The sequence below is a fragment of the Glycine soja genome, chromosome 9 (genome assembly GCF_004193775.1).
Source record: "Glycine soja cultivar W05 chromosome 9, ASM419377v2, whole genome shotgun sequence".
NCBI classification, from domain to species: domain Eukaryota; kingdom Viridiplantae; phylum Streptophyta; class Magnoliopsida; order Fabales; family Fabaceae; genus Glycine; species Glycine soja.
In genome coordinates this window covers 22,388,006-22,397,754 of record NC_041010.1, presented here as the reverse complement: position 1 = coordinate 22,397,754, position 9,749 = coordinate 22,388,006, and the positions used below count along the sequence as shown (strand labels likewise).

At 38.9% G+C, this 9,749-nt stretch overlaps 1 non-coding gene across 1 annotated transcript; it reads left to right on the top strand.

The window, feature by feature from the left end:
* Positions 1 to 8,365: 8,365 nt before the first annotated feature.
* Positions 8,366 to 8,472, top strand: LOC114369016. Its single transcript, XR_003657479.1, has one exon. It is a non-coding gene; the product is annotated as a small nucleolar RNA R71 (small nucleolar RNA).
* The last annotated feature ends 1,277 nt before the right edge of the window (positions 8,473 to 9,749 follow it).

The window sequence follows — 9,749 nt, the reverse complement described above, 5'->3', positions numbered from 1 at the left end:
CAAAGGGAGAAGGGAATGAAAAGATCAAAAGCACAAGTTTTCAAGGTTTAGAAAACCAGAAAAACTTTGGAAAGCTTTTGGCACAAAGAAGAAGAAGAAGTTCAAAGATATTTAAGGCTTGTAAAGGATTGTATAAGATTGATTGGATAGATTTAAAATGCAAATCAAAGCCTTGCTTTTATAGACTCTTCATGTCTGGTCAAGAGGACCATTTAGAAGAGTTATGACTTTTAGAAAAACTTAAAAACAATTTGAAAAAGTCAAAAACCATTTGAAGAGTTACATCTTTTGATTTATTCAGAAACAATCACTGGTAATCGATTACTAAAACAGTGTAATCGATTACACAAAGCTTTTATGTGAAAGGATGTGACTCTTCACATTTGAATTTGAATTTCAATGTTCAAAGGTACTGGTAATCGATTACCAAAACATTGTAATCAATTACAGTGTTTTGAAATTAATTGGAACGTTGTAAATTCAATTTGAAAACTTTTTCAAAACAATTTTGCTACTGGTAATCAATTACAGAAATCTGGTAATCAATTACCAGAGAGTAAAAACCCTTTGGTAAAAATGTTTTGTGAAAAATTCATGTGCTACTCAGTTTTTGAAAAATCCTTTTCATACTTATCTTGATTAAGTCTTCTCTTGATTCTCGAGTCTTGAATCTGGAATCTTGATCTTGATTCTTGAAGCTTGATCCTTGAATCTTGATTCTTGAATTCATCCTTCTTCTTGAATCTTGAAGTGTTCTTCAACTTTTCCTCTTGAGTCTTGAATTGTTCATGATTCCTTCTTGAACATCTTGAACTCATCCTTTGATTGACCTTTGAGCTTTTTGTCATCACCTTTGTCATCATCTTTTGTTATCATCTTTGTTATCTTCAAAACATCTTTGAATCATTCTTGATTCACCATGAAGCTTTGCTTCTACAATCTGTGGATTCACTTTTGATCTCAAATGTACAATAAGGAAAAACATTAGTCACCACAAAAGGACCAATCCACTTTGACCTCAACTTACCACTCATGAGTCCGAGCCTAGAGTTATACAATAAAACTTTCTGTCTAACCACGAAGTCCTTCTTAACTAACAAGCTATCATGGAACTTCTTGGTCTTCTCCTTGTAGAATTTGGAATTCTCATAGGCTTCTAAATGGATCTCATCTAGCTCACTTAGTTGCAACTTCCTTTCCTCTCCAGCCTGATCAATAGAGAAGTTACAGGTATTTACAGCCCAGTAGGCCTTGTGCTCTATCTCTACAGGAAGATGACATGCCTTGCCAAAGACAACCCGATAAGGAGACATTCCTATGGGTGCTTTGTAGGCAGTCCTATGCGCCCAAAGAGCATCTTCCAGCCTAGTGCTCCAATCCTTTCTATTTGGCTGCACAATCTTCTCCATGATCCTTTTTATCTCCCTGTTTGAAATCTCAGCCTGCCCATTAGTTTGGGGGTGGTAAGGTATGGAAATTATCCGCACGACCCCATACTTTTTAAGCAAGGCATACATGGATCTGTTACAAAAATGGGTGCCTTGATCACTAACGATGGCTCTAGGGACTCCAAACCTGCAAAACAGATTAGATCTAACGAAATCCACAACAACCTTAGCATCGTTAGTTCTGGTGGGTTTGGCTTCCACCCATTTTGAAACATAATCAACAGCAAGGAGAATATAAACAAAACCAAAAAAGATAGGGAAATGCCCCATAAAATCTATACCCAAGACATCAAACACCTCAAAAAATAACATGGGTTGTTGAGGCATTTGCTGTCTCCATGAAAGTGAGCTGCCTACTCTCTAACAAGGCTCACAAGTTCTATAGATTCTCCACGTATCCTTGAAGATGGTGGGCCAATAGAAACCGCAGTCAAGCACCTTGCGAGCTATCCTCTGTATGCCAAGATGGCCACCTGGTGCGGAAGAATGACAGAATTACAGGACCGAGTCGATCTCATGGTCTGGAATGCATCTCCTAATAACCTGGTCACTGCACAACTTCCATAAATAGGGGTCATCCCAAATATAATGCTTAGCATCACTCTTAATTTTATCATTTTGAGCTTTAGATGCTAAGGGAGGAAAAACAGAAGCAACCAAATAATTCACAATATTAGCAAACCAAGGAGTGGGAAAGGAATCAGAAATACTATACAGAATGTACAAATGGTCATCTGGAAAATCATCCCGAATGGGTGAGTCCTCAGACGCACACTCAATCGTACTTAGGTGGTCAGCCACGAGGTTCTGTGCACCGCTTCGATCACAGATCTCCAAATCAAACTCTTGGAGCCAAAGCATCCACCTGATCAATCTAGGCTTTGATTCAGCCTTCTTCAACAGGTACTTCAGAGCTGCATGGTCAGTATAAACAATAACATGAGTACCAAGCAAATATGAATGAAAATTTTCAAGAGCAAAAACTATCGCTGATAGCTCCTTCTTTGTGGTAGTGTAATTTGCTTGAGCAGCATCCAAAGTTTTGGAAGCACAGTAGATCACCCGAGGCAGCTTATCAATCTTTTGAGCAAGGACAACCCCCAATGTGTAATTGGATGCATCGCACATTAGCTCAAATGGGGCTGTCCAATCAGGTGCCTAAATGATAGGGGTCGTAGTCACCGCACGATTGAGGCAATCAAAAGCCTCTTTGCACCGGTCATCAAAATCGAACTCCACCTCCTTTTGCAGTAGATTGGATAGTGGAAGGGGCACTTTGCTAAAATCCTTGATAAAGCGCCTATAAAACCCTGCATGACCAAGAAAAGAACGAACCTCTCGCACACAAGAAGGATAAGGCAATTGTGAAATAACATCTATCTTTGCAGGGTCTACCTCTATGCCCCTACTGGAAATGATATGTCCTAAAACTATACCTTGTTCTACCATGAAGTGACATTTTTCAAAATTCAGCACAAGGTTAGTTTCAATGCATCTATTAAGAACTTTATCCAGACTATCCAAACATGCATCAAAAGAGGATCCATAAATAGTAAAAAGATCCATAAACACCTCTATGCAACTTTCTAAAAAGTCACTGAAAATGCTAAGCATACACTGCTGGAAGGTACCAGGGGCGTTGCATAGGCCAAAGGGCATCCTCCTATAGGCAAAAGTGTCAAAGGGACAGGTGAATGTGGTCTTTTCTTGATCCTCAGGACTAATATGAATTTGTAAATAACCAGAGAAACCATCAAGAAAACAGTAATGAGACTTACCTGCCAAGCGCTCAAGCATTTGATCAATGAAAGGTAGGGGAAAATGATCTTTTCTGGTTACCTAGTTCAACCTCCTATAATCAATGCAGACTCGCCAGTTGTTCTGCACTCTTGTGGGGATGAGCTCATCCCTCTCATTCTTAATCACTGTGAGGCCTGTCTTCTTAGGAACCACTTGGACTGGACTCACCCACTGGCTGTCAAAAATGGGATAGATGATTCCAGCTTGTAAGAGCTTGGTCACTTCCTTTTTCACCGCATCTAGAATGACGGGGTTGATTCGTCGCTGTGGCTGCCTCACTGGCTTAGCTCCATCCTCTAAAAGTATCCTATACATGCAGGTAGATGGGCTAATACCAGGAATGTCTGCTAAAGTCCATCCAATGGCTTTCTTGTGCTTCTTGAGAACTAGCAACAACTTCTCCTCTTGCTCAGCAGCAAGGGAGGAAGAGATGATCACTGGAAATTTTTCCTTGTCCTTCAAGTAAGCATATTTTAGGGTTGCTTGTAAGGGCTTCAACTCTGGTGTGGGTGGTGGCTGAACAGTGGGAGGAACCAAGGTAGGAGAAGAAGAAGGTTCCTCAGCCTGTACCTCATAAAGCAAGTCAGAAGTGTATGTACTTCCTGCAACATGGTTAGTGCATTCTAACTCTAAAAAATCAACATCAAGAGGTACAACACCCAGAAAATCAGAACCAAACTCAAATTCAAATTCACTCTCAGCATAAAAATCAGATACAAGATCAAATTCAAACTCAGATTCAGATTCAATGCATAAGGAATGACAAGTATGCAAATCAGATAAAAATGGATGTTTCCTACCATGAAGAACAAAATCAAAATCAAACATATAATCATCAACAACCTGATCAATTATCTCAGCACGAAAAATAGAATGATCCTCAGATGGATGTTTCATGGCATCAAGAATGTTAAAATGAAAAACAATATCACCAAATTCCATAGACAATGTGCCAGCATAAACATCTATCTTGGTTTGGGCTGTTTTCATAAATGGCCTGCCTAAAATAATTGGAACAGAACCATGGGAAAATCCCTCTTCCATATTAAGAACATAAAAATCAATAGGAAAAATAAGTTCACCAACCCGAACCAGCACATCCTCTATGAAACCTGTGGGGTAAGCAACACTTCTATTTTCCAAATGAATCACCACATCTGTAGATTACAAGGGTCCAAGAGATAAAGAATTGAAAATGGACAGAGGCATGACACTAACTGATGCTCCTAGATCTAGCATGGCATTCTTAAATTTATTGTTCCCAATAATGCAAGGTATACAAAAAGTACTTAGGTCCTTACATTTCTCAGGAATGTGAGGAACAAATTTACCTATCAATGCTGACACATTTCTACCCATGCTAATCCTTTCATTGCCTTTGAGCTTCCTCTTGTGGGTGCACAGCTCCTTTAGAAACTTGGCATATCTTGGAATCTGCTTGATGGCATCTAGTATAGGTATTTTTAACTCTACTTTCCTGAAGGTCTCCAAGATCTCCTTATCCACTTCTTCCATCTTTTTGTTTGGAATTTCTCTAGGTGGAAATGGAAGAGGGATAGGAGGCTGCTGCAAGTCAGAATTACTAGAAGAAGGTCCACCTGCATGAAAATTTTTGTTAGCTCCCTTATGATCAGGAAGATTTCTCTTTTGTGCAACTATCTCATCCTCTTTTTCAAGTGCAGAATGAAGCTTGACAGGTTCAGGTGCAGGTGTTGCTACTGGTGGAGGCACTTCAACTTGCTTGCCAGACCTCAAGGTGATGGCACTCACATTTTTCGGATTCTGCACAGTTTGTGAAGGCAATTTGTCAAAATTTTGGGACTGAGCTTGGTTCAACTGAGTAGCCATCTGCCCCATCTGATTTGTTAGACTTTGAATGGAGGCTCTTATCTCTTGCTGAAATTGCATATTGTGGATGGTCATTTGCCTCACTAACTCTTCTAAGGAAGGTTGAGGAGGGGCCCCAGTTGCTTGTTGTCTTTGTTGTTGTTGTTGTTGCTGCTGCATTGGAGGAGGTGTAGAAGCAAGCTTCATGATGATGAATCAAGTTGATTCAAGTAGTTTTGATGATGACAAAGATGATGACAAAAAGCCCAAGAGAATGATTTCAAGATTGAGTCAACAAGTTCAAGATCAAGATTAATTTCAAGTTTCATGAGAAGAAATCAAGAAGATTCAAGAATCAAGAGAAGTTTTGATTTCAAGATTCAAGAGAAGAAATCAAGAAGACTTCACAAGGGAAGTATTGAAAAGATTTTTCAAAAAACAAACATAGCACAATTTTATTTTTTAAAAGATTTTTTCTCAAAATTTTCTAAGTAACCAGAGTTTTTACTCTCCGGTAATCGATTACCAATTACCTGTAATCAATTACCAGTGGCAAAGTTTGATTTCAAAAGCTTTTAACTGAATTTGCAACGTTCCAATTGATTTTTAAATGATGTAATCGATTACAATATATTGGTAATCGATTACCAGTGTATCTGAACGTTGAACTTCAAATTCAATTGTCAAGAGTCACATCTTTTCATAAAATACTTTGTGTAATCGATTACATGGTTTTGGTAATTGATTACCAGTGACAAGTTTTGAATAAAAAGTCAAGAGATGTAACTCTTCCAATGGTTTTCAGGTTTTTCTCAAGGTTATAACTCTTCCAATGGTTTTCTTGACCAGACATGAAGAGTCTATAAAAGCAAGATCTTGACTTGCATTTCAATAAATTTTTCACACAACTTTTGAACACCTTTTTGAACTTCTTCTTCTTCTTCTTCCTTTACCAAAAGCTTTCTAAGTTTTCTGGTTTCCAAACCTTGTTCTTTCACAGAAAACAAAGGTGTGCTATATCTTTTCATTCTCTTCTCCCTTTGCCAAAAAGAATTTGACAAGGACTAATCACCTGAATTCTTTTTGTGTCTCTCTTCTCCCTTTTCCAAAAGAACAAAGGACTAACCGCCTTAATTCTTTTGTGTCTCCCTTCTCCCTTTTCAAAGAATTCAAAAAGACACAGTCTGAGAATTCTTTTGATTCTTCCCTTTCCCTTAAACAAAAGATTTCAAAGGACTAACAGCCTGAGATATCTTTTGTTTCCCCTTTACAAAGTTTCAAAGGACTAACCGCCTGAGAACTTTGTCTTAACACATTGGAGGGTACATCTACTTGGGTTGTTGTAACTGAGAACAAGAGAGGGTACATCTCTTGTGGATCAGTTCAAGTGGAGGGTACATCCACTTGGTTTTTTAAAGAGAACAAGGGAGGGTACATCCCTTGTGGATCTTTGCTTGTAAAGGTTTTTACAAGGTTGAAAAGAAATCTCAAGGACCGCAGGTTGCTTGGGGACTGGATATAGGCACGAGTTTTTGCCGAACCAGTATAAAGCTCTTGTGTTTGTCTTCTTCTTCCCTACACTTTAAATTTCTGCTGTGCACTTTTAATTATCGTTTTTACTTTTGGTTAAGTTTCAATTACTGATCTTTACTTTCTTAACTTGGTAGTAAAAGCCTAATTAAATATAGTAACATTAAGAAGGATAAGTTTTAATTAGTCAAGGCACATTAATAATTAATTCAACCCCCCCCCCCCTTCTTAATTATTCCGAGGCCACTTGATCCAATAGGAGGAACATATGGCTTGCTTGGACCAGCAGCATTCTGGAAGGGTGGGACAGGCTGTTGTTGTTGTGGAGGACTTGTCCATCTCAGATTTGGATGATTCCTCCAACCTGGATTGTATCTGTTGCTTGAAAGGTCATAATTATTCTACTATTGTTGGTTTTGCTGTTAAGGAGGTCTATTATAAATGTTTGCAGCATAAGCTTCAGGTTGCTCATTGACTCCAGATTGCTGCAAAGAAGGACAGAGATCTGTATGGTGATCTGCAGAAGAACATAGACCACAGACTCTTGCAACAGCTGCAGATTTCTGATTCATGGCAAGCTGAGTTACTAGGTTAACCAAGGCATCAATTTTTCCCTCAAGCTTTTTATTTTCAGGAGATGAAGATGAATCTGTGGCCACCTCATGGACTCCTTGATGCAATCCTACCCCGCAAGGGCATTGGCTAGAAGACTCCAAGTAGATTGGGCTAGAGATCCAAGGAAAGGCCCTAGGGTTCTCATGAGCCTTAGGGTAGATTTCGAGTCCATGGGCTAAGTATGAGCCCGCTTATCTTTGTAAATATTAGAATAGGTTATTCCTTCGTCTAGGCCTTGTATTTTGGCCATTCTAGTAGTATAGGGTTTTAGCCTTGTATTTCGGGGCATTTTGAGTTGTCTTTGTAATAAGGACTTTTTTTTGTTATTTTCATGTTTTTTGTCATGGGGGTGAGCTTAGCTATTATAGGGGGTGTGTAGCTAAGCTCTAGCTTCTCATCTCAAGGAGGTGAACTTAGCTATTAGAGAGGTATGTGTAGCTAAGCTCTAGCTTCTTAAGGAATCTTCTTAAGGAAGCTTCTCAAGGAGGTGAGCTTAGTTATGAGAGGGGTGTGTGTAGCTAAGCTCTAGCTTTTCAAGGAAGTTTTCTCAAAGAAGCTTCTCAAGGAAGTTTTCTCAAGAAAGCTTCTCAAGGAAGCTACCTAGTCTATAAATAGAAGCATGTGTAACACTTGTTGTAACTTTGATGAATGAAAGTCTTATGAGACACACTTCAAAGTTCCACTTCTCTCCCTCTTTTATTCCTTCAATTTCGTGCTCCCCCCTTCTCTCTTTCTTTTCCTCCATTGAAGCATCATCTCCAAGCTTCTTATCCAAGGCTCATCTTGGTGGTGAAGCTCCTTCTTCCATGGCTTATTCCTTAATGGATGGCGCTTCCTCTCACCTCTTTTCCTTTGTCTTCCGCTGCATCTCCATGGTGGAAAATCACCATTAAAGGACCCCATTGAAGCTCAAAGATCCAGCCTCCATAGAAGCCCCACAAGCAAGCTTCCATCACTCCTATAAGGACAATAGCATCATTTCTTGCACTGAATTATTGGGAGTTGGAAGCCATCTTCTCAATCAAATTCCTAGCCTTAGCAGGAGAGTCATATCACCAAGGGCTCCACCACTGGCAGCATCAATCATACTCCTCTCCATGTTGCTAAGTCCCTCATAGAAATATTGAAGAAGGAGTTGCTCAGAAATCTGGTGGTGAGGTCAACTTGCACACAATTTCTTGAATCTTTCCCATTACTCATGCAAGCTCTCTCCACTAAGTTGCCTGATGCCTGAAATGTCTTTTCTGATGGCAGTGGTCCTAGTTGCAGGGAAGAATTTCGCCAAGAACACCCTCTTAAGGTCATCCCAACTGAAAATGGACCTGGGAGCAAGGTAGTATAGCCAATCTTTTGTCACTCCCTTCAGAGAATGAGGAAAAGCCTTTAGAATGATATGATCTTCCTGGACATCAGGGGGCTTCATGGTGGAACAAACAATATGAAACTCCTTAAGATGCTTATGAGGATCTTCACTTGCAAGACCATGAAACTTGGGCAGCAAATGTATTAGTCCAGTCTTGAGAACATATGGAAAACCCTCATCAGGATATTGAATGCACAAGCTTTCATAAGTGAAATCAGGTGCAGCCATCTCCCTAAGAGACCTCTCACGAGGTGGAGGTTGAGCCATGTTCTCAGTATGAAAATTAGTAGTCGAATACTCAAAATCAGAATATTCAGAATCACCAGCAACAGAATACTAAGAATGCTCAAAATGCTGAAAATACACAGAATGAGCAGGATGCACACTATGCCTAACTAATCTATGAAAGGTTCTATCTATTTTAGGATCAAAGGGTTGTAAATCACCTGGATTGCCCTTAGTCATGCACTATAAGCAACAAATAATGTCTTTCTCAACAAGCACCTAACAAGGGGGTAAAACTACAACTATAGTCAAACGATATCCAAATTAGCTGAAATTTTGTGAGCAACACCCTAAAATCATTAAAAGATAGCAAAAAAATTCAAACAAAAATTCAAAGTCTAACTATGAAAACTACCTAAGCAAAGTTTAGAAAAATAAGACAATAATACTTGAAAAATAAAAAAAAATAAAAAAATTTAGTAAACGGCTGATTTTTCAAGTTAAAAATGGCAGTGGACCTCTGGTTGATTGCCACCGCATGGTAATTTTTCTTCTACCCCAAATGCATATATAATAATAGTCATTCTGATACCCGAAGCAAAAGTTATGGCCGTTTTAAGTTTTGCTAAAAATAAGTTCCCAAATTTTTTGTCTCTCTCAAATTCAGCCACACCAAGTGCTCCTGGTATTTTTCACACAAAATATGGATCAAAAGAAACTACCACACAACAAATCAGCCAAAAATAACAACTCTAACTATCAAAACAAAAATGACCAACTAAATTGCAAAATCAGTCGCTTGTTCAGTCGCTAATCATTATTCACTGCATTACACAAAACTGAAACAGGGAAGTGCTAAACAGGGAATTAGCGACTGAAATACAAAATAGAACACTACACAAAACAAAACAACACACACTCACAACCTAAACGACAGAGTG